Source organism: Lissotriton helveticus, chromosome 1_1 (genome assembly GCF_964261635.1).
Source record: "Lissotriton helveticus chromosome 1_1, aLisHel1.1, whole genome shotgun sequence".
Lineage (NCBI taxonomy): Eukaryota > Metazoa > Chordata > Amphibia > Caudata > Salamandridae > Lissotriton > Lissotriton helveticus.
The window spans coordinates 262,331,099-262,355,868 of NC_136057.1; positions in this window are offsets into that span (position 1 = coordinate 262,331,099).

A 24,770-nucleotide genomic window follows, 5' to 3' on the forward strand; every position below is an offset into this window, starting at 1 on the left:
GTTCAGAGAGATGGGCTTGTCGAGGGCATCCCATTACTCATCTGATAGACGCTTCGGCGGAATATCCACTAGGAAGACATCGATGAGCGAATCGGCGAGTTCCATCCGGGTGCTATACAATGCTGCATAGAAATCGGTGAAGACCTGCACCACTGCCTCCGGGGAGGAGCACAAGGCACCTGTAGATGACCGAAGCACCGGGACCTGTGATGGGGAGGACCGTGCTTGGCAGAGCCTGTGGAGCATCTGACTGGATTTATCTCCCCATTGATAAATCTGATATTGGGTCACCAACCAGGTCTCCTTGGCAGGGTCCGTAAGCAGCTGATGCAGCTGCTACTGAACCTGGAGCAGATTGCGGCGAGCACCCACGTCGGTCCCCCTTATCACCGAATCCTGGAGGGCATTTTGTCGCTCCTCCAACTCAAGAATCTGCGCTTGATGGCGCCTCTTTTCACCTGTGTGATAACTAATGTCGACCCCCGTATCGTGGACTTAAAAGCTTCCCACAGTGTAATCCGGGATGAAACTGATCCTACATTCGAGGCAAAATAGTCCACCGTGGCACGATGCAGTGCCTCTTAATACATTGATTGCGGAGCAATGAAGGTGACATATGCCAGCGATAGGAAGGGTGACTAGTCTGCAGGCAGAACTTGAGCTGGGTAGGCGAATGATCAAATAAGCCGCATGGGAGAAAGGACGCGCTGAGGATCCTGTGTGTGTAACTATGGGGAAGAAACATGTTATCCAACCGAGACAGTGTGGGGAGGACACATATGTAAATCCTGCCTCGTGAGGATGAAAGGCCCACCAGGTATCAGTTCAACCTAGAGCATGAGCCAGGATGTTAAGTTTGGTCTGGGGGAGGGACCGTCGGAGGTTGTGCCCGCCTTCTGTCAAAAGGGGCCATGATGTCATTCCAGTGTCCCCCGAGGATAGTCAAACCCACTGGGAGTTCTCCCCAGAGCTGCGTCAATCTGTCCACAAATGTCTGACCAAGAGGGGTGGGGCATATATGCTCCCCATAGTTATTTGCTCCCCCACCAAAGTACCAGACACGACCGTGAAGCGGCCGCCGGGGTCCAACCACTGTCGAGTGATCTGGAAGGGAACTCTGCGGTGAACACGTATGGCTGTCCCGCGTGCCCCCCTGGAAAAGCCAGAGTGGTATACCTGGTTGTAGCCAAATCAGGAAAGACACAGGGCCTTATTACCTAATAAGTGAGTTTCTTGCAGGAACAAGACATCAGCGGAGTGGCGCTTTGCTTGGGTCAGTACCGCCCCTCTCTTGACCTTGTTCAGCAGGCCCCGCACATTCCAGGACACAATGTTCAGGTCCCCCAGAGGAGTGTCCCTAGCTATGTGTGCAATGAGCCCTAAGTGAAACAAAGTGTGGATTACCAGTGGAGCATGTGAAATAATGCGGTGCAACAAACTTACAATATAACTGCAGAACAAACTGCCCAACCCCCCAACCACACCCACCACCCCCCAAACCCAATACTTCCTAAAACTCGGAGTACCTGTCGCGGCAGAATCTCGTCTTGGCCTTCCAACGACCCACCAATGTATCCCCGCACCCAACCCCCACACTAACTAAAAACAAGAAGGCGGGTCGGATTTACTCCCACCAGAGCTAGCGTAAAGGGTCCACTAGACACAACGTCCGGAGTCTTGGGTGTCGCCCCAGCCGACACAGAAGGAACCCTAGGCACCAAGTGGTCACAAAGCCCCAATGTACCTCACTCTGCTGCATCAGTAATGTTCTGGGAGCGCCAGTTAGAGCGGGAACGGTATCGCCTGTGAGAGGCATTCCCCGCCCTGTCGGCCACTCCGCTGTGAGTTCTGGGAAGAGTCGGAGTCAAAGGGTGGCAGAGTGTGTGGTTTCACATGCTGGCGCTCATCAGTCCAAGCAAAAACCTCCTCCGGGGTGTCAAAGAAGTACGATTTGGAGTTATAAAGTACTTTCATGCGCGCTGGAAACAAAAGAGCATAGGAAAGGTTTATGTCACGGAGTCGCCCCTACAAGGACTGACGGTGTTGCTGGACTATCCGGGTGTAGTCGGGAGGGAAAGGCCATTATGGGATGAGACTCAAAGACCATCTTTTCTTTATGCGTCCTGGCGAAGTGTAGTATAGCATCATCGACGGCGAAGTTAAGGAGGCCGGCTATGACTGGGTGCGGGCGCTCACCAGGCGGCGGCTTCTTCACCAGGGCACGGTGCGCTCTCTTGACCATGAAGCTGGATACGATGTCCTCAGTGGGCAGCAGCACCCAAAGCCAGCTGGAAAGGAAACGGTCCATCGAGGGCCCCTCGCAGCCCTCCGAAAGCCCACCAGACAGATGTTGTTGCGGCGGGCCCTCCCTTCTACGTCCTCAGCCCGGGCCGCAAGCTCTTTGGAGACCATGGACAGCTTATCAACCTTCTTCTAGAGGGCGGACACAGTATCTTCAACTGTGGAGACCCTCGTCTCAGCCTCCGTGCTGCGATCCACTGCCTTCCGGAGGTCTTGACGGAGAATCGCAACCTCAGATCCCACTGCGCCGATTTGAGCCTCCAGGGCAGTGTGGGATTGCGTGATGGCCTCCTGGAGCATCGCCGTGTCCGAAGAGACACCGGCAGCAGCCTCCCTCCCAGCCGGAGCAGCCGTTGCATATTGATCTATTGTCGGCTTAGGCGCCGCGCGCCGGTGGTATGCTTGCCCATGGCAGCACGGGGACAGTCCCCGGGCTGCCCGGGAAGGAGTGGGCCACAGGGCCAAGGAGCAGGGGGAGGACAGCGAGTCTCAACAACCACCGTGCAGCCAGTCAGAGCGCTCCCAGGTAAGCAGTCAGGCAGGTGTGGTCCCCTGGTGCCCCGGGCCCCCACAAGCCTGGCCCACAAGCGGTGCGACCCTCGGTGTAGCCCACAGGCCCCCGCAGCAGAAGTCCTGCCCGAGTGACCAACACCCAAACAATGGCAACGTCTTTACCGTCCTCAGGAGCAGACCCCGGGCCCCCGACAGGTATCTTCAATGGGCCCCGCAGCCTCAGGCGCCCACACCAACCTGAAGCAGGCCCAAATCAAGCAGTCTCCTCAAAGGGCTTCCTGATCCAATGGCCCCAGCAGCAGGGGGGCGCCGTGATAACAGGCCGGGACCCGCCTCTCCTCGTTGACCATGGCGGGCTGACCGCCGCAGGGGTCACACCGACGAGTAGGCGCCAACCTCAGTTCTCCACCAGCAAGCGTGGCACCGATCCCCTGCACCAGTGTCCAGGTGAAACCAGAGGAAAAGGGGGCCTCCACAACTACTGCGCGCCCCTTGTCGGCTCCGGACGGTCCAGTCCACGCCACCACAGTATGACCCCCTCACCAGGGCCACTCTGTTCAGGCCCAGTCAGGCCACTCGCACAGAGAGATGAGGGGAGGGGCGCAGCCGCTCCAAAACTGCGGCCGCCGTTCCCGAGACTCCAGCACTGCCCCACGGCAGGCAGGCACTCCACAGCAAGGAATTGGCCCCTCCGGTGCAGCTCACCCAGGGCATGCGGCCTCCGTCACCCAGTTGCCACTGTCTCCGCGGAGCCCCGATGTCAGCCAGCCGGCGGCGATCAAGCACGGCAGCCGGAGCGCCCCCCCCGGACCTTCAAGACACACCGACCTGCTCCCAGCACAATCGCCGTCACAGCAACCCCCAGCTTCGCCGGTGGGGACCAGGATATTGTCTCTGGCGGGAGCGAACAGCGGAGCTCTACAGATACACGTCTGCCATGTTCGGCTCCCAAGCCACGACCCCCGACCTTCGAGTTTTAGTGGATCCCTGGGGATGGCACACAATCCTGCTGAGCTAGTTAGTATGTTAACCTTTGACCTGCAGCTTGCACGCAGATTACTGCAGCAGTAATGTTAACCATCTGATTTATGTTACCTGCATTTAATTTGTGACACGCATATAGGTTCACAGAACTCAGTTCATTGATTGACTGAGTTCAGTGCTTAATTAATAAAAAGCATAACTGAAGGTTGACAACGTTTTTATTTACAGTCCACTTCAAGTGTTGCCAAATGCTGAGGTTGCCCAACAAAAAGCTTTCATCCACCATCCAACCCTTCCAGTATCAATATCCCACACTTGATTTGGTTACTTTTCTATTCTTGCTTTTTCCCCTTGATACTGTCTTCCTATATTTCGTGTCCTCCTGTCTCCCTTTTCTACATTTTTCTATTTAGCTCTGGGCCATAATGTGTTGTATAATTAGCCCCCATCCCAAAAACGAGTGCCAGTGCCCACCATCCGCAACCACAGAACAAATTAAGTAGTGCCTGGCCAATTACAGACCGTTTAGATGAACAACGATGCACACATAATAAATCAATAGTTATTTAAAAAATAATGGAAGAAAAGCCCTAGCCTAGGAATGCGACTCAACGAATTATGCACTCACCTTAATATGTTGAAATCACACTTTCACCGAAGTTTTCATTGTGAAATGTGCCAGACTGAGTGTCCAGGGCTCAAAAAATCCACTTGAATGCTCGCATATGCGAACTAAATTTAACAAAGTCGAGCTGTTTTCAGGCCGTACCTGCCCTTTCTGGCGGGTAGGAAAACAAACTAACTTTTGTTCTCTGAAAACGGAGCAAATGTGACAAGATAACAAGATTTAAAGGCATTTTTATTGCTCACAAAGTTAATGAGCAATAAAGATGCCTTTAAATCATGTTATCTTTTCACATTTGCTCTGCTTTCAGAGACGCAGGTCAAGTAGGTTGCAGTTAGGTCGAGGCCATTTTTTAAGGTACTAGTCCTGCTGGACTAGTACCATTTTTGTGATTTTTCGAGCCCTGGTGTCAGACAAATCTTTCCTAAAGTTCAGCTAGCCACTGGTGGCCCGTAAATAAGACGTTGAGCATGTTAAACTAAATCCTGCATGAACTATAATTATCTGAAATGAAATTGTGGGGAAAAAAACACTGCCTTTCAGCGTTTTAAGTGAACGCCTCTGAAGGAACCGTGTGACAATTTTAAAAGAGAGGGGAAAGGGCTAAAGATATATGTGAAGGTCAGGATGCAGGTTTTGCAATAGAAAAGCCTGGACTCAAGAGACGTGTGATTGGACTGGCTCTGAAAGAGGCCAATGGGGTTAATAATGGGGTAGAATGCAATCATTGATTGCAATAAATGGAAAACAAAATTTTACCGAGTGCTTTCTTATAACCATGGCAATGTTTCACATTATTGAAGTAATGGTTATAAAGCTGAGAAGAAGACGCATCATAAATGCAGCCCTCATTTACCAGTATAATACACATAGCCACCCCAAATCCCTTCTTTCGCTATGCAAATGCTCGTACCTGCGCTCCGAACAGACTACAGTCCCTCCCTTTGCCAACCTCCTGTTCTCGGTGCAGCCTGGCCTGCTCTTATCTTCAAAGCCCCCGGGGCCAACTCTCTAACTTGGGAAACACAATGTCAGGCCTACAGGAGCACTCTGGGCATCTGGGAGCTCCCCGTGGACACGCCATTATCACACGATAACCCCACCCTTTCCCAAGTCGACACAAGCCGGGGTGGGGTCAGTGATGTTTGCTGACCCCAACCCAGACTGTGACACCTTGAGAAAAGGCGGAGTTAGTGATTTATGGATCGATTAGTAATGCACAGCTCAGAAAGTACAGGGCTGATGCCCTACGCGCCCAGTGCAGCTTTAGAAACCAACGTTGCTGCAACGTCATATGGGGGTGGTTCCGCAAGGCTCACAAATAGAAGGCCAGGGCGGATGTAAGGTAAGCTCTTAGCCTAAATCACATTATAGGAAGTGACACGCATGTGTCTGATAAATGAGCATGGCTGCCTGCCCTTGCATACGAGAGGGTCGAAGATTGTGCAGGAGGACAGTAAAAGTATTTAGTGCAGCCAGAATACTTCCTACTAAATGTAGACCCATTAATGTAAAACCAACGTGGATCGTAATTACTATTAGCAATTACCATCCACAAGATGATGAAAATTGCAAGGGCGTAGCACCTCCGCTCATAGAGAGCAGCCGCCACTGCGGTTAAGGATTTCCACTATACCATTTCTGCGGGTATGGTAAAGAGAGGTGAGGATATGTTTGATGCCATGCACTTTGAGAAATTCCTGCATTTCCACAGACACTAATTGAGTCCCATTATCAGTCACCAACTGTACTGGAAAACCTTTGCGAAGAAAAACATCCTTGAAGAAATTGATGACTGTCACAGAATTTATACCGTTAACAAACCTGACTTCTGCCCATTTGGACATATAGTCGATCAACACCAAAGCTTATTTGGGGGAACTGCCCATACCACCAAAAGGGCCAGCAATGTCAAAAGCTAAATTACACCAGGGTGAATCTTGCACCACAATGGGATTGATGGAAGAGGGATAAGTTACTTTAGTTTTATCACTAATGACGCACACACAACACTCACAAACACAGTGCTCAACAGACCTATTAACACCCGGCCACCAGAAATCCTCCCGGACCCTCCGCTTAATGGCCCAAATGCCCAAATGACCTTCATGGGCCAAATCCAAAACCTTCTTGCGCATGGACATGGGCACAACCAACAATCCACCTCTACGTAGAATCCCATCAACAAGGGACAACTCATTCCATATTCTGTTGAAAGGAACCAGTTCAGGAAACAATTCTTTGTTATTGGGCCAGCCATGAATCATAAAATCCATTACCATCTTGATCTCTACATCTTCAGAAAAAAGCCAATTTCCAATCGATTTCAGACAAAGCAGCTCCTGTGTCAGCACACACCATTTCCAAGTCGTCACCCAGAGTTACAAGCAGACTCAACAAGGGGTAACCTGGACAGACAGTCAACTAAATTATTCTTCACACCGGCCACATACTCCAGCTGATTATTAAATTCATTTAACCTGTACTGCCACTTAGCTATGCATGGGGTGGCCCTGTCACCACCCTCGGTGGTGAAAAGATCTACCAGTGGTTTATGTTCGACCCTTAGAACGAATTCATTTCCCCCAGGAAATTACGAAAATACTGTACACCCCACCATAGAGCCAGGGTTTCCTTCTCTATGGTAGAATAAGTATTTTCCGCTCCCTGGAGTGCTCTAGAGGCAAAAGCAATAGTCTCCTTCCTATTGTCAGATCTTTTCTGCATAAGAACATTACGCGCATCGGTGGAAACAATGCAGCAATCATTGATATTAAATAAATTAAGTGGATGTGTTTGCACAATTGCTTCTTTCAACAACTTGAAAACGCAAGCACAATGGTCTGACCATACATATTTCACATTCTTTCTTAGGTGCTCACGCAAACACACTGTTTTATCTGAGAAATTTGCCACACATTTTGCATAGTACTCCACCAACCCAAGAAACCTGGTCTTTATTCTGTAGTTCAGATGCATTTCGGATGGCATCAAGAAGTTTCACTTTGGGTTCCACCCCCTTCTCAGAAATGTGGTGCCCTAGATAATCCACACCTTACTGGAGAAACTTAAACTTGTCTTTTTTTAGAGTTAAACCACTAGACTTAACATTGTCCAATACTTCCTTGAATCTGGAATTGTGCTATAACTCTGTTTAACCATGAATCAAAATATCATCCTGGAAAAGCACAACTCATGCAGTGTTCTTTAACAAGCTTCACATGAGATGCTGGAACACTGCAAAAGCTGATGCCAAACCAAATGGCATGCATACATAGCAAAATGCACCTTCAGGTGTCAACAAGGATTTGAGATGTTTTGAGTCCTTGCATATTTCTACCTGATGGCAAGCAGACGAAATATTGAGAGAAGAAAAATACTTTGCACCCTCAAGAGTAGACAATATTTCATTAATGTTGGGCAGGGGTTGACGATCTCCCCATATACAAGAGTTTAGGTTGCGCAAGTCCACACACATTCTAAGAGACTTATGAGCCTTATGCGCCAAAACAATGGGGGTCAACCATTCAGACCCCTCAATGGGCTCCATTACACCCATGGAACACAATTGCTCAAGTTCCTGTTTGAGTTCATCATGCCTACTGAGAGGCACTTTATGTACTTTATGTGCAACAGCTCTTGCACCTACCTTCAAAACAATGCAGTGCTGAAAACCCTTGAGTTTGCCCAAATCACCAATAAAGAGCTCTGAATACCTTTGAACCCATTCATTTTTTGATAATGATTTAGCAGTAACAGTATGCAGAGGGGTAAGCTCCGGAAGATTGGAGTAAAATTGCTTGGCTTCGTGTTTCGATAAAACCATGTCTGGATGATTGGGGTCTAGGATGATCCCCAGTTCACCTTGCTCTTCCCAACCTAATAAATCGGCACCTTCTTTTACGATGTACACAGACCCTTGTGTTAAATCCCCTTTGAATTCCAACTTGCCCTCAAACTTCCCAAGAACCTCTACCCTTTTACCACCATAAGCAAAGATTTTTATGTTGGACTGAACAACAGAAATGTTACCCAATCCCTCAAAGTCCTTGGCATTGATGAGGGTAAAAGGAGAATCAGAATCAGCAAGAAACTTTATGTTTCTCCCGTTCAAATTTATAACACAAGAAGGGGACTTTCTTTTATGTGGTTCAACAATGGAAGCAATTTCAACAACACCATCGAATTGAGTAGAAAAAGAAGACAACATTAACACTTCATGACTTTCATCATCATCCCCATAGTCAACTATGTCACCTTCAATAGTTTTCACAGTCTTGATTGTCCCTTATGTGCCAAATTAGCTTTGCACATGCATGCCAAGTGACCTTTCTTATCACATTTGAAGCAAGTTTGATTTATGGCAAAACAAAACTTAGAATTGCCCAAATAAGATTTGCTCCCACATCGATAATAAGAAAAATCGGATTTTTCAGGTTTCACAGGTTTTCAGATTTTGATTTAGGCAAACTGGATGCAGAAAGAGAAATGCAAGGTACATTGGTGTCAGTTTCTTTTGTAGGTGTACACGTGGATTGAGTACTGACTAACTTGACTTCGTTGGATGACGCAGACCCACTCATCTCTTTCATGCAAAGTTGAGAATGCTCAATAGTTCTGGCTAAAATGAGAGCAGTTTCTAGGTCAGGATCTTCGGAAGCCAACAGTTCCGACTGAATCTTTTTATTGCAAGTGCGCTCAATTAGCTTATCATGGATTATTTAATCTCTGAACTCTCTATAATTACAAGTGACTACTAGAGTTCTGATAACAGCTACAAAATCATCAATTGATTTGCCAGGAATCTGGGCACGTTGCAAAAACTTATGACGTTCCAGTACGATATTTCTCTTGGGGTTAAATCTCTTATCCAAAGTTTTAATAAGAGAGGCGTAATGATCTACTATTAAAGAGTCACCTTCCTCACCACTACAGACACATGCTCTTACAAGTTCTAAGTGTAAAGTCTTTAAAATGGTCCTCCCTTCTGTGCCCAAATTATATACAAGTAAGGCTTTCTTCTTCTTTGAAGTAAAAGTGTTACCATCAATCGACTCAAGATAGGCTTCAAATGTCTCTTTCCATTGTTGCCAAAAGACAGGAGGAGTACCAGGTGACTGCAAAAACAGAGGTGTTACCACTACGTGATCCATTGCGTGGGTGAGTTGCTGCCTCGAAGATCACTACCAACAAGTAGTTAATTTGCAAATTGTATCAAGAGTTTTCAGTGCCACCATACAATTAAGCAGAATTTTTTTTTAATAAAACTGACTTCTCGATGAAAAAAAAACAGGGTCATCTGTGGCTGTGGGACAACAAGACGCTTCAGTAACCGGGGGAGGGTAAGAAAGATTTAAAGAGCGCTAAGGATTTTCCCCTTTTCAGTAAAAAAAATCTTTACTGGCTACCCCCAGTTTCACAATAAAATCAAAGGAAGCCTCCCGAGTGACACAAAAAGGTATATCCCACCTCCCATCACAGGCCCAGACCACACAGATGGCTGAACAGACTCCATTTTGTTCCAGAGGGGGCCCGTAAATGCTAAATCTGGAGGCTTCTTTATTAGACGTGGATATGATGCTCGTTCAAACAGTAGGTACAGTGGGCACATCGCAAGAACAGGCGCAGTCTACTTTGCCATTACCATTACCTGTTGCCACAGAAATGTCACCAGTAGATTCGCAAAACCAGCTGCAAAACCAGCTACTGGAACAGTCTTGGGTTGGAACTGGATTATGCATCGAGGTTCTCTCGGCAGCAAACCAAAAACCAGACGGGAAGACTGTTGAAGACAGTCTTAACTCCTTGTCAGAGGGGGACTTCAACTTCAACAGTTGGATATAAAAGACATGTTAAACCTCATTTTGGAAGAGATTAGGGAGATGGATAAAACACAAGAGTCTAGGCAAAATTGAAGAGGCTGTTGCTTGCTTTCCTGGAAGATTACAGGAAGCAGAAACTAGAATAGCGGAGCTAGAGGATCAGATGACCAAAATGTTTGTGAAAGTGAATGAAGCGGGAAAAGCAAGGCTTTTCCTGAAAATAAACGCGAAGAACTCGGAAATCATTCTCGTAGGTCCAATCTTTCAATAGTGGCCATTCCAGAAGGAATTGAGGGGTTCCAAACTCTCCAATGGACCGATACGTTTATTAAACAAAAAGTTCTCCCAGACTTCAATGGAGACTTAACTATCATGAGGACACACAGGGTTCCCACCCATTCCCTGCCAAACTCGAGAATGCCATGAACAATTTTGTTGAATTTCTCTGATTTCCGTGTTAAGAAGAAAGTCCTGACAAAGGCAATTCAGCAAAGACAATGCTCTGTCTATGAAACTACTACATGTTGTATATTTTCTGATATGTCAGCAGCGCGCATGCGTAAGGAATTTTTAAAAATGCTGTACTTTTTTAAAGCACAGGGCGCCCAGGCCTCAATTGCGCAACAATCAAAACTTGGCGTTTTAGTAAAGGGGAAGTTTTATCTGTTCTCATCCCTGGAAGATGCTCAACTTACAGGTACAGGAAAGAGGAGGAAGTGTCTTCATTGTTGGGGGCAGCACTGTCACACTGGGTGTAGTTCCATGACACACAGCTGTTATGTAGGGAGGTCTGAAATGTGGCTAGCGTGGCTATTGGTGTTCTCCACATTTCAGGTGGAGGGGGGTCGTTGGAGGGAGGGGGTTGGGGTAGTGTTGGGGATTTTTCTGCAGGAAAAAGAGCACGAGCTAAAAGCACAAAATGTGGAGGGAACAAGATTTTTCATTTGATTGTATATCAAGCTCTTTTCTTTAGATACAGAAATTACCAGTAAATTTAGTATTTTGTCTGTTAATGTGAACGGAATACTTAATAACCAAAAATGTGGTGATCTTAATACGTGGCTTTCATCCTGTTCACCCCATGTACTGCCTCTTCAGGAAACACATCTGAAGACTAATTCGCCTCAACTTTGTCAGCCGAGGTTTTTTTTCCAAGGCTTTTTTTGCATCCGCTGTAGTAGCTATGAGAGGGGTAACCATTTATTTTTCAAAAAACATTTACCTTGGGAATTTGCTCAAATTTACAGGGATCCACAGGAGAGATGGCTACGGGTAGCTGCGAGACTGAATGAGAGGATTTTTAAACTTTGTAAATGATTACGGCCTGGTCTTCGATGATGCCTCTGGGTTGACCAAGAATAATGAGCTTCTAAGGGGCGCCCCTGGTCAGATCATTGTTTGGGGGAAATTTTAACTATATACCGGATTTAAAGCAGGACACCTCTAACAAAAATAAAAAACAATTGAAACCAGCAATTAAAATATTTTTTAAGTCATTAGACACAATTATCAGCTAATAGACCCTTGGCGAACTGCCAATCCTGATGAAAACAGCTACACTTGCCACTCTTGCTGACATCAGTCCGCTTCGTGCATAGACTTATTCCTAATATCCAGATCATTTAATATTCTGAAAACAGATATCGGGATTAATGCCTTCTCTGACATTCCTATATCTGGCTCGAAGTAGAGATTTGGTGAGGCAAGAGTAGAACAATCCAGATCAGAAATGGATTGAAGGTGTTAAAACATGGAACCTAGAATATTTTAGGATCATCGAGGAGGCAGCAGAACCCTTCGTGGTTTGGGGTGGGTTAAAGGCTGCGGCGCGTGCACAGAATATTTCTTTTTCTGCCGCCCAGTCGACACTGCAACAAGCTAGAATAGTTGAATTACAACTGGCTGCAGAAAGGGCAGAGAATCTAAATCAGCTTGCTGATGCTAAAATAGCTCTAAAGGAATTTTTTACGCTAGAAGGGATTAGCAGTTCTCGAACTATCCAACAGCAGACTTACGAAGAAAATCAAATGGTTGGTAAACTGCTAGCCAGCTCCACCAAAGTGAGACAAGAAAAGGCTCACATCTCAAAGATGATAGACCCAAGAGCGGAAATGAAGTGTCAAATAGTGAGGGGATTGCACAGATCTTCTTCGAGCTCTATACTACGCAATACCAGGTCAGTGAAAGTAATATACAAGATTATTTCAATAACCTAAATCTTCCAATATTATCCGACTCACTAATAGACCAGCTAAAATCAGTTTTAGAAAATTCAGAAGTTGTATCGGTCTTAAAATCTATGGCCGAGATAAAGAGTGTGGCAAAGATGGGTTCCCTATATAATTCTATAAAGTAGTTTTTAAAAGAACTTGACTAACCTTTGAAAAAACTCTTTAATTATATTAAAAATGACAGAAAGGTGCCCTCCTCATTTAAAGAGACGGTCATTGTTGGTTTTGTGAAGTAAGACAAGAATCACAAAAATGTTAATTCTTATAGACCGATAAGTCTTCTCAACCAGGACTATAAAATTCTAATGAAAGCTTGGGCGCAGCGCTTTTCGTCTGTTGCTCAGGAAATAATTCATAAAGATCAGGCTGAGTTTATAGTAGGGAGATCTATGGCATCAAACACCGAGTTCTTAATACAGGCGTTGGATTACTGCAACACCAACTCTATTCCGGCCTGTATTAGGATGGTGGATGCTGAAAAAGCATTCAACCTGGTTATTTGGAACACTTTCTTTTTTGTCCTAGGCAAGTTTGACATCCCTCCTCAGGTCATCCGAATGCTTCGAAACATTCACCAAGGGGCTCAGGCCCAGGTGGTGATAAATGCAAAACGGGCGGGGGCAGTTAAAATCAATCGGGGGACCAGACAAGTGTGCCCGCTTTCCCCTTTGTTGTTTACGTTTTTTATCGAGCCATTGGTCATTAGAATTCGAGATTATGTCGCAGTTTGTCAACCAATCTTGGGCATATCTAAATTATAAAAACATATTTTGCAGATATCAGCAACTTATATTTGAGATCTAATAGTCAAATGTGGAATCGGCATTGAGGGAATTTACCAGCTTTGAATTAATAGGGGGCTATAAGATAAATCAATGTAAAACAGAAATTCTTTTTTTATTTCAAATCATATTTTATTTATTAACAATAACAGAGATGATAGCGGCAAGAAAGCATCAAAAGAATTACAGTCATGTTACCAAAGTACCGCAACCAGACATGGGTTATTACACAAAACAATACGTATACAGTAAAGGAAAATAAAGTACCATCCTTGCATTCTCATATTTGTACATAGTTCCGTAGAGCCCTCTGTCCAAATCAAGTCATATCACACCATGTATGTTTCATCATTCCTGCTTCACGATTCTAAGGTTGTCAAGCCCGTGAGCCCAAGATATAGCCATTACAGTTCACGCAACATGCAGCACATAATTCACTGAGAACAGACCTCATCGTTTGGAACTTCAAGGTGGGTCAAAGATGAAGGAGGCTCGGTCCAATGAAGACCATAATTTTTTGTTGGTGACCTGCCATGGTGATGAGTGTAACGCGGGGTTGTCAGTGCCCCTAATGCAGGACAGCCATTCCCTCCAGGCATTGAAGGAGACCTCACCCGTTGATTTCCAATTGCACAGGATCACCTTACATGCTAAAGTTAGTAGGAGATCCAGGAGCTGGCGGTCATGGTCACCTTTTAGTGATGGATCTAATGCCCCTAGGAGAATGTAGATGAATTCCCTCGTAGGATGTATGTGGAGCGTGTGTCCAATGTAGTCAAAGATTTTTGCCCAGAAGGCGTGGAGCATGGGGCAATCAAACAGCATGTGCGGAAGGTCACCAATACCAGAGGAGCAGTTCCAGCAATTCGGTGTATCCCGTAGGCCAACCTTAAATAGCCTCTGTGGGGTCCAAAATGCTCTGTTGATAATCATATATTTGGTTTGTGATAGTATCGGTGATACCTTGTGTGTGAGTGCTGATGCATGTATCCTGACCCAGTCTATACTTATGCCAGTGTTGTTTGTTTCTGATTCCCATTTCAACTCATTGCGCTTCATTGATTTGCTGGCCGTTGGCGCGAGTAGTTTATATATTTTAGAGACAAAATGTCCAGAGGATTGAAAGTGGGGTAGCATAGCTTTTAGCCAAGGCTTCACTAGTTTGAATGTTTTAGTGGATAAGGCTGATTTTAGCTTTAAAAAGGCATAAAAGTCGATCGGTAACAGGGAGTATCTAGCCTGTAGAATCGAGAATGGCAATGGCATATTATTTTCGTATAGATCAGAGACCACATTAAGACCTTTATCGGACCAGTGGTCCCATACGACAGGTGATCCACTAATTTTAATGGACGGGTTACGCCATAAGGACGCAGAGGAGGAATTGTGGATTCGTTGACCATTGGCATGAACGCGATCTAACCGCAGGAGGGCTCTCTTGGTATTGAGCATGATGTATTTAGAGTTCGTGAGATGTGAGAGGTCCATTGTTAGGACTGCAGACAGCGGGGCTTTGCCTATAATGGATTTTTCAATATTGATCCATAAGGGCGTGTAGACAGGGTCCTCGATAAACCAGGAGGCTCCTTGCTTACAGAGAAAGGCGGTCTGGTAATTCCTGAAATTTGGCAATCCTAATCCCCCTTTAAGCTTTGGAAGTTGCAATTTTTTCATGGCAATTCTCGGCTTCTTTCCTTTCCACAGGAAATCCGAGATCAGTTTTTCAATTCTATGTAAAAAGTCCTCCGTGAAGGTCATGGGGAGCATACATGCCATATAGTTCACCAAAGGACTAATCATCATTTTTAGTGTTTCAGCCCTGCCCCACCACGAAAGAAATTTAGGGGACCACCCATCCAACAGCTTTTGTATTTTCTTGTAGAGTATCTCCTCATTAATTTTTAAGGTGGATATCAAGTCCTTTTCAAATTCCATGCCTTAATATTTAAAACTCTTCGACTGCCAGGTAAGCCCGGAGTCGCCCAGGATGGCTTTATCGCATAGATTATTCAATGACTTCACCTCAGTTTTATCCTTGTTCAAGGAGTATCCAGAAACAGCTGAGAAGTCATCTATCGTGGACATTAGCGCAGGGATAGCCTTATCAGCTTGTTCGCTCATGACCAACACGTCGTCTGCATAAGCCGTGAGTTTAATCGTACAGTCAGTGAACCGGATTCCAGCGATGTCAGGGTTTTCCCTTATGTAGTACAGAAAAGGCTCAATAGCCAGGAGGAATAAGGACGGGGATAATGGACATCCCTGTCTAGTACCCTGCTCTAGACCAAATGGGGAGGAAAAAGCGCCGCCAGCTCGTACTCTAGCAGAGGGACAGGCATAGAGGGACATGACTAATTTAGTGAACGTGGGACCCAGGTCAAATTTATGTAGTACAGCATTTAAGTAACCCCAGTCTACTTTGTCGAACGCTTTTTCAGCATCTAGTGTGATGGCGATGGTGGGTGTAGCTAAGAGTTTCGCCTTCTCAATGACATGAGCCAGGATTCTCGTATTATCGCTCGAGAGCCTGTTCTTCAGAAAACCGGCTTGCGAGGGATGTATAAGAGACGGCAGGACTCTTTGAATGCGATTCGCTAGAATTGATGCTAGGAGCTTACAATCTAAATTTATCAGTGAGATAGGCCTGTAGTTTTTGGGGAGTTTGTGGTCTTTGCCTTCCTTGGGTATTACCGCAATCACAGCCTCTGCCATAGTCCCCTTAACTTTACCTGTATTGGTAATTTCGTGAAAGACCTCTAGGAGAGGGGTGGAGAGAATATGGCCAAAGGTCTTATAAAATTGTGCTGTATAGCCGTCAGGCCCAGGGGCTTTTCCCTTTTTGAGAGACTTGATCGCGCCAATAACCTCCGACTCAGAGATTGGTTCATTCAAGGAGTTTCTTTCCGCAGCCGTTGGTGTTGGGAGCGTGCAGTCGGAGAGGTATTTCTCCATTTTTACGCTGTCTACATGCATGTTCTTAGCATAAAGTTTCTCGTAAAAGTCCTTGAAGATATTCGCAATCTTAGTGGGGTCAGAGTTAGGAGTCCCATTGTCATCGAGTAAGGATGCAATGGTATTCTTTTGAATTTTAAATTTAAGATAAGCGGCTAATCCCTTCCCGGCTTTGTTCGAATCACAAATTTTGAAACGCTTCCTCCTGTCTAACCAAATTCCCGCCTTTTCACTAATAAGTTTGTTATAGGTGTATTTCTGATTGGACAGTTCAGTTAAAACCTCAGGGTTTCTATTCCTCAAGTATGTGTGCTGGAGTTTTGCAATGTCCTCCTCTAATTTTAACAAGGCTGCAGTGCGGTTCTTATTAATTGCAGACGACATTTTTATAATAACCCCCCTTATGGTGGACTTCAAAGCATCCCATCGAGTGGTGTCTGAAGTGTCCCCCCTCTTGTTTAATAATAAAAAGTCTTTTATGGCAGTGTCAAGGGTTTCTTTGTGCTTTGTGTCATTGATAATGGTGTCATTGAATCGCCACATAGATTGACGGGTGGTCGGTTTAATATTAGACAATGTAAGGGAGACGCAGGAATGATCAGAGACTAATCTGGGAGCAATGTCCACGTCCTCAACTCTTGCCACCGCGTTATTAGATATGAGTATATAGTCGATTCTTGAGAACGAGTCATGCGGTGGGGAATAGAATGAGTAGTCTCTGCCATCAGGGTGCATCAAGCGCCACGTGTCTACCAAATGAAATCTATTGCACAGTTTCATGAATGCCTTATGGGCCTTCCCCGGGCGAAAGACGCATTTAGAGTCTCTATCTAGTATTGGGTCGTGTGGGAGGTTGAAGTCGCCCGCCAAAATATGGACTGCTGTGTCGGGGATGGAGTTTATCTGCTTCGTTAAGCCTACCCAGAAGGACGGATCATGTGTATTTGGGGCATAGATAGTCGTGATAAAGAATTCAGTGTCATCCTTGAGTAGTCTCGCTGAGACCCATCTGCCTTTTGTATCTATTGCACTAGAGACTATTTCCACATTTGCATTCTTAGCCACTAGCATTACCACCCCATTCTTTTTTGAGATCGCCTCAGAGCCTATCACTTCGGTATAATACTTATTGCGTAGTGTGTGGAATTGCTTTGCTTCCAGTTTCGTTTCTTGCAATAAGGCTATATCTCCATGCTGTCTTCGTAGATAGTCAAGTATCTTTTGGCGTTTAACTGGCTGGTTGAGTCCTTTCACGTTCAACGATAGTATTTTAAGGTTAGTTACAGTTGTCGTTCCTATCGGAGTATCTATAACAGCAGCCATCAACTATGCATCCAGTAATATCGTCTCATAACACACGTGTATACATAAGGACTAGGCCATGGAAGCGGTCTCATACCCCTTAAAGAGTCGACAGCATCTTTTGACACATATGATGTGGGGCTAGGACAGTATGCAGGATACAGAAGTACAGAGTATAAGCTTCGGAACATAATGTGGTACATTGGATGTAAGCTAGTATGCAAGGCGGACAGAATTAAGCAAAACCATATACGAAATAACAAAACAACCCCTCCCTTCCTCCCTTCCAACCTCCCTCCGCCCTCCTCCCTCACCCACTTCCCACCCCTCCCTCCCCAATAGTAGATACAACAGAACATGGCGACTCAGGAATGACGACCAGTGGGCCGCCTCCAAGCAACTTACTCTTAACTACGATTCTACAGGCTGCAATCCTAATTCTGAGGAATTAGCCCAAATGTGTTAGGCAGCAACAAACAATAAACAGCGCTGGTGCCAGAACATTAAACACAGGAAAATCACTGCTTTGGGTTCAGTGTCGGGACCAAATATATCAGTACCTGCAAAGAATTATCGTAAGCGTGTTCAACAACAGGTCAACAGTACAGCAAGGCATAGTGCCTATTTAAGGCCCATAAGGGACATGAGCAATATCATGGTAGCATGGTATCATATTAGCATAGGTATGGTATCGTGGGTGCGGTAGCAAGGATAGAACCATACTGAGGCAGCTTATAATGATATGTGTTTCAAGGTGAAGGTTCATCAGATCGTTCAAGGGATCGGTCTAATCATTCTAATCTAGATATCTAATCTATCTAATCTAGATATTTCAAGTTAAGGGTTCACCAGATCGTTCAAGGGATCGTTCCAATATAGATCTGGAGTCAGATGAATAGCTGATATAGGGCCCAAGGGTACAGAGTACATTACCGTGTCATTACCGTCCAAAGACCACTTATGCTCACCAACCAGGTATCAAGTCCAAGACAAGAGAGCCGCATATCAGATCCAGTTCAGATAGGCACTTTTATAAGAGTTCTGGAGTATGAGATTGGTAGGACAAAATTTCAAAACCAGAGTTTATCCGAAGCCAGACGCAGAGGCTCCCTGTTGATCTGGGGGGGAGACTTCCATACTGCCATCACCACGGTCAAACAGGAGTTGTCGTAGTTTTCGCGGATCTGAGAACACATGGGATATGCCTTGTATCGTCACTCTAAACTTAGTTGGACCGATAAAGCCATACAGGTGACCAAGTGACTTTAGTTGGGGTCTCATTGCAAGGAAGGCTTTTCTGATCTCCATAGTTTCCTTACTGAAGTCCTGTGAGATGAAGATTTTTTGGCCTTTCCATAGTACGTGGTTGTGTTTACGAGCGAAGGTGAGTATCTGTTCTGTGTGTTGGTACCTTAGTGGTTTGCACACAATCGCTCTTGGGCCCTTTTGGTCCTTTGAGATTCGTCCTGGCACCCTATGCGCCCTGTCAAACTCCAGTGGCTGAGTGAAAGTTAGATTTGTGGCCTGCGTGAACCACTCCTCGAGGAAGGGTATGCAGGAATCATGTTTCTCCTCCGATTTCTCCGGCATACCAAAAAATCTTAGATTCCCTCTTCTGTTTCTGTCCTCCAACTCTGCAACCTTCCTCACGAGATGGTCAGAGCATAAGGAAAGGTTCTTGACAGCTCCACATGTCTTATTTTCAAGGTCTTCCAATTTACTTATCCTGGTCTCGGTTAATCTCGAGTTGATGTCCTTAATGTCTTGGCGGATAGCAACAACCTCTTCCTTGGTGGATTTGGCCAAGTCTCTGACTTCTTCTAGCCTGCTCAAGATTGTTTCCACGGCTTCCTCCATTTTTTTCCCTTTGTTCCCTTTGACCGGTGTCGGTGGGTTAGATTTCAGGCGTTTGGCAGCTGCACCATTCTCCTTTTCTCCCATACTGTAAATGCGTAGGCGATGGGTTGTACAGGCGTCTTGGGTTTTCAGGCATGTAGTGATGAGACCACGTATATTTGGACTGCGGAGTATACACCCCTCCCTTTTTAAAGATGTTCTTTATAGCTGCTCCTTGTGAATATCAGCTCGTGAGGGTAATTACAGCAGTAGACCAACAGTAGACAGGCAGGTAAACACAAGTAGGTAAGCACCTAATATGCTGCGGGGTCCCCAACTCGAAACAGCAAACCCTTGCTCTCTATCCAGTGCCGCACGTGGCTTCACTTCACTCAGCTTCCTGCATGCGGGAAGTTTACGCGTTTCGCGGCAGGGTGGTCTGGCTGCGATGTCACCATTCAGGCTGCCTTCATAGAGATAGAGGAATTAGAGAGTCTGTGGTTGTACGACCCGTTTTACACACAGTCAATCAATGTGCCGCAGTGTGGGGGGAGGTCGTGTAAAAATCATCAAATGCACACGTGTACTGTGTTTTCCAAGAACGCCAATAAACACTATGATATTATGAGGGCAGTACACTATGTCGCTGAGCCCCACGATCAGCCGTCATTTTGTCATTTTGTTGGAGCGCTTTGGGTTTTCAGATGCCGCGCTGTTGTGTGCCGGTGTTTTCGCGCTTTTTTCGCGCCTTTTTCTGGAGTCTTGGGCTCCCGCTGCTGTCCCGGTGAGCGGACTTGGCGCCCTGGTTCAGTCGCGCTGTTGTTTATACGTTAACAGAGATTTTGGCATCTATATTGATCTCTCAGCTATTCCCAGCCGTTCCAATTACGCCGTTTCAGCTCAGACCTTCAAGCACTGTCATACACCACCTAGGCATTGTGGGCGCTGACAGACTTGGGATTAGTGAAAGTGTTCAATTTCAATTTCTAAAGCGCTAAATCCAAGTAATTGCGGCGTTATGTCAAGAAAGTAAAGCGCATGGTGGGCGGAGTGATTGTGGAGTTCAGATCCTCGTGGGCACAACCAGAGGCATCACTGCATCAGAGCCCGGGATGGCTCGAGCGCGATAGCAGACGTGCTGGGAAGCCGCCATTTTAGTTAATTAGACCCTGCGCTGCATTTTCACGAACTGCACGTTTTGCCAGCAGCATGTTATCAGCAGCATACTCCTGTGAGGTTCTTCTACTCACGATTCCGTTGGTGCAGCTTGCAGTTCAGTGCGGGCGGGCGCTCCCAGTCAGAGATTCATGATGAAACCGGAGCTCCGGGAGACCGCGTGAATGTGTCCGGAGGCGGGCTCCGGCATGAAACGCACTTCCTCCGGTCAGGGGAAAACGGTCCGTTTAATCCCGTTTCCCTCGACGGATCAAGCTCAAACTTCTCCCATTTGTAGGTCTGGTGTTCTGACGGCCAGCCACCCGTTTTGGTCCGGGTTGGAGTCGGATCGCAGCCCTTGTATGACAATTGCTCACAGCCGCTTGGAGGAGGACAGGATTAAGCCGCCATTACTCCGGCGTCCAAGCCACGCCCCGTAAAACAGAAATTCTAACATTGAATACTGATGTGGAATTCCTCCCAGTTAATCTCAGAAGGCAAGCAGCAAAATCCGACCCCATAAGATATTTGGGGATCTATATTTCTGATCAATACCATCATTGTACAAGTTGAATTATTTAAAAATGCAGGACAAAATTAAGAACCTACTAGACAAGTGGATACTACTCCCTTTGACTCTGGTAGGACGAGTATCCTAATTAAAATGTCTATACTTCCGCTACTTGTCTTCCTTTTTATTAATTTACCTATTCAAATACATACTAATTATTTTAAAGAATTGGAATCTATGTTTAGACAGTTTGTATGGGGGAAGAAGGCACCAAGGGTTACATTGTCAGTACTGCAATTAACTACTGAACAAGGTGGGCTGGCTTTGCCGCATACACGGACATACTATGTAACTGCTTTTTGGGATTTAATAGCCTGCTTATTTATTCACAATGGGTCAAAGGATAATTTCTTATGGATAAAATGGTTCAGGAGGCTGGTTCTCAGATACCGATATTTTAAAAAAAATTCCAAACTTTAAAAAAAAAAAACAAGGTACCAGACGGTGAATGATTACGCAATGAGACTTCATTCATTTTTTAAAGAGGCGGGCTCTTCCAGGTTACATTTTTTAAACTTGAGGGAGTGCAAGAATCTTGACCTTCCAATTCAATCTTGCCATCTAAAAATCTGGAAGTCTTGTGGTATACGTGAGCTAAGACATTTTTTAATTCTGAACAGGATTTTAACCTGGGAAGAGGTGCAGGTGGAAGACTCCCTTTTTTGAGTATTTACAGATTATGCACTTTTTAAACAAACAGAATTTTCTACATTGTATTCTGTCAAAACTTGTATCAGCCTTGTTCGGAGGAAAGATAATCGGAGTGGGGAATTGGTATTGTTTGTTACATAACTCAGGCCGTTACCCGTTGGTGCAGTGCCAGCGTGAAAGGGTGTCTCGGGTATCGTAATGCAATTTCTCAGAGCATGAATGGGAGGTTCTATGTATCCAAGAGAGGAAGGCCCTGCGAGCACCCAACTTTAAAATAATGGCCTTCCTATCCCGCTGGCTTGGATATCTAACTCTAAAAGCGCTCAATAAAAGATTTTCGCAGGTTGTAAATAGATGTTTTGTTGTCAGGCAGAAGGCGAAGGAGGATGGCTACATACTTTCTATACTTGCTCCACAATAGGGTACTTCTGGAGGGAGATCTTTTTGGCTTTAAATAGGGCAATTAAGAAGAAGATGGTGCCAGAAGTTGAGGTAGCCCTGTTTGGATTTAGCAAGGATAGGAAAAATTTGAGAAAGCGGAAGAGACTTTTCTTGCCATTTCCTCCCTAGTCGCTCGCTCTCTAATCCTGCAGAATTGGAGGTTGAGGGAAGTTCCCACTTACAACAACTAGATTAATAAAATGAAGTGGTTAAGGTCCCTTGAGGAAGCCTACGTGAAGCGAGTGGGTGCTTCCAAGCAGTTTAATGATGAGTGGGCGTTTTTGAGTAATTTGGAAATTTGATTGATCATTAGCATTAGCCTGAAATAGATCTCAGGCTCATTTTTATATCAAGTCTGTTGTTATGTGGAATATTTAAATAAATGGTCAGAGGTTTTTCTCGTTTAAAATCCAGCACTTTAGCACTAACACTTTAGCCCTAGCACTTAAACACTGTGACACTTTACTATTATAAGGAGGATTAATATTGCGGGTATTGATTCTGTAGAGACAGCTTGTATAGTGGATTAAATGCTATGTAAAATGGATGTTATATAAAAAATGTTAATTTATTATTGATTCCTGCCACTGTAATGTGCATGCAGTTGTTTTGTTCTCGATGCTCTGCTCAAAAAAAAGGAAAAAAATCCAACAAAAAAAAAGAAAAAAAATGTCAGTGTGAATAAATACAATGGTAGACTGCCACACAACTAAAGCTTTGAGTCAGATGTAGCACATGCCGATTTGTGCGCCGGTTGCCACAATAAACATAAAGTTACAGCTGATTGCAACGACGCCCTAATATACGCGCTGGTTGCTATGTACGCGATGGTCGCTATGTCAACAGGAGCTTAGCGTTGATTCACGCATGCCACAACAATGAAAGTTCAGCTGTCTAGCATGACGCGTGCCGACAAACACACCGGCTGTCACAGCTCCTAGACTTTTAATGTCAGAATAGCGTGCGTTGGCTCGTGCTTGCACAAGAGGCTCCACAAACTTGAATTCACATAAAAAAGAGGGAAAACCTCACCACAGGCTTCAGGAAAATTGCAGTTTGCCGACGAAGGCGATCTGCATTGAGGTCTTCACTGGATGTACCTCAGAAGTGCTGAATCGGTTTTCCATACCATGACCAGCAGCAGATGAGGATCAGACATCATCATCAGAAAATTCACTGAGGTGTTGAGGTACCAGTGGTTGGCCACGTATGGTGATGGACTTACTTCAGGTGTGATTTAGCATACATTTATTAAAATTTTGGATTTCTTTGGCTGTTGTAACTTTACATTCATAAAGTTGGCTTCACCCACGTCTCAGGGGGGAAGACATGTAAGTCTACATTTTTTAATAAATGTATACTTGCAAATGGAGACAGCCAAATGTAGTACATTTACTGCAGTGAGTGGGTAAATTAATCTTTTTAACTTGATCACATTTAATTTACCTCTGTGAATAGGCACATTAATGTCCTGGTCAGGATTCCTCCCTATGACTTTGAGATAGCTCACAGACCTCTGTAGTAGTGTGCTATTGCTATTCCACCAATGATATGAGGAATACATCTGCCCCAAATGATATCATGTTATTTCTCTTTGGATGAGTTAATATACATTGTATTGCATATCTTTGAATAAATGAAAGTTTAATGTTGGATTAGTTAAAGCCTTACAATATATATGCAGTAATTCTTGATAATAAAATCCAATTATGAAAATTGATTATAAAAACATTTGGGCATCAAGTTCATTATACTATTTACATATTATGTACATCCTACATTACTTTCTTTTAGTTTTTGATGTTCTAACTTAATTCACAGCTGCATTAGGAACTTTACAAAAGCTGAAGTTAAAATTATATTGTCAGTATGAAGGCATCTTATCAGAGCTTGCCTGCAGCTCCTTATTCCACAAACCTTAAATGCCTTTTAAGAATGGACACTCGCTCAACCTTCAGTTCAAGACAAATACAGAGGAGGTGCATGATGTTCTCTTCACCAAGCTTGTTGGTGCCTCTGTGCGCTACCATGGCATTAGATGACATGTGCTTGGGAACACTTTAAAGCGAGCATTTATAAATATTTGCTCATACTTAACAGACCAAGGAATTTCGAGATCCGATTGCACTTTTACCTTGGTATATCCGTTCATTAGAGTCCACTCATGCTTTCTTTTTGAGAAGGTCTCATTATCCAAGAGTAATGATTGATGCTTAGTTGGACTATTGATAACTTTTTTAAATGAGTTTGAATTAATTGCCATTTCCCAGACCGAGTTTACTGAATATTCTTCTAATGATCTAAATAGATATTTCCACGTCTTGGCTTTCCAATTTAAATTTATTTCCTGACACAATAATTTTGACTATTGATTTGTGGTATCCATTTTATCCTTTTCCAGACTTTAATAACTTGGCCTTTCCGCGCAAATGCCTGATTAGTCAACCCAAATTCCATTTGTATCTGCGCGGGTGATGCATTATGTAGAATTAAAAAGAGGGATTTGTAGATGTTCGTGACTGAATTGTTGATTATGAGTGAGTCTTTTCCACACAATGCTTCACTTCTATATGTCAGAGGTGGCAACATTTTTGCTGATATTAC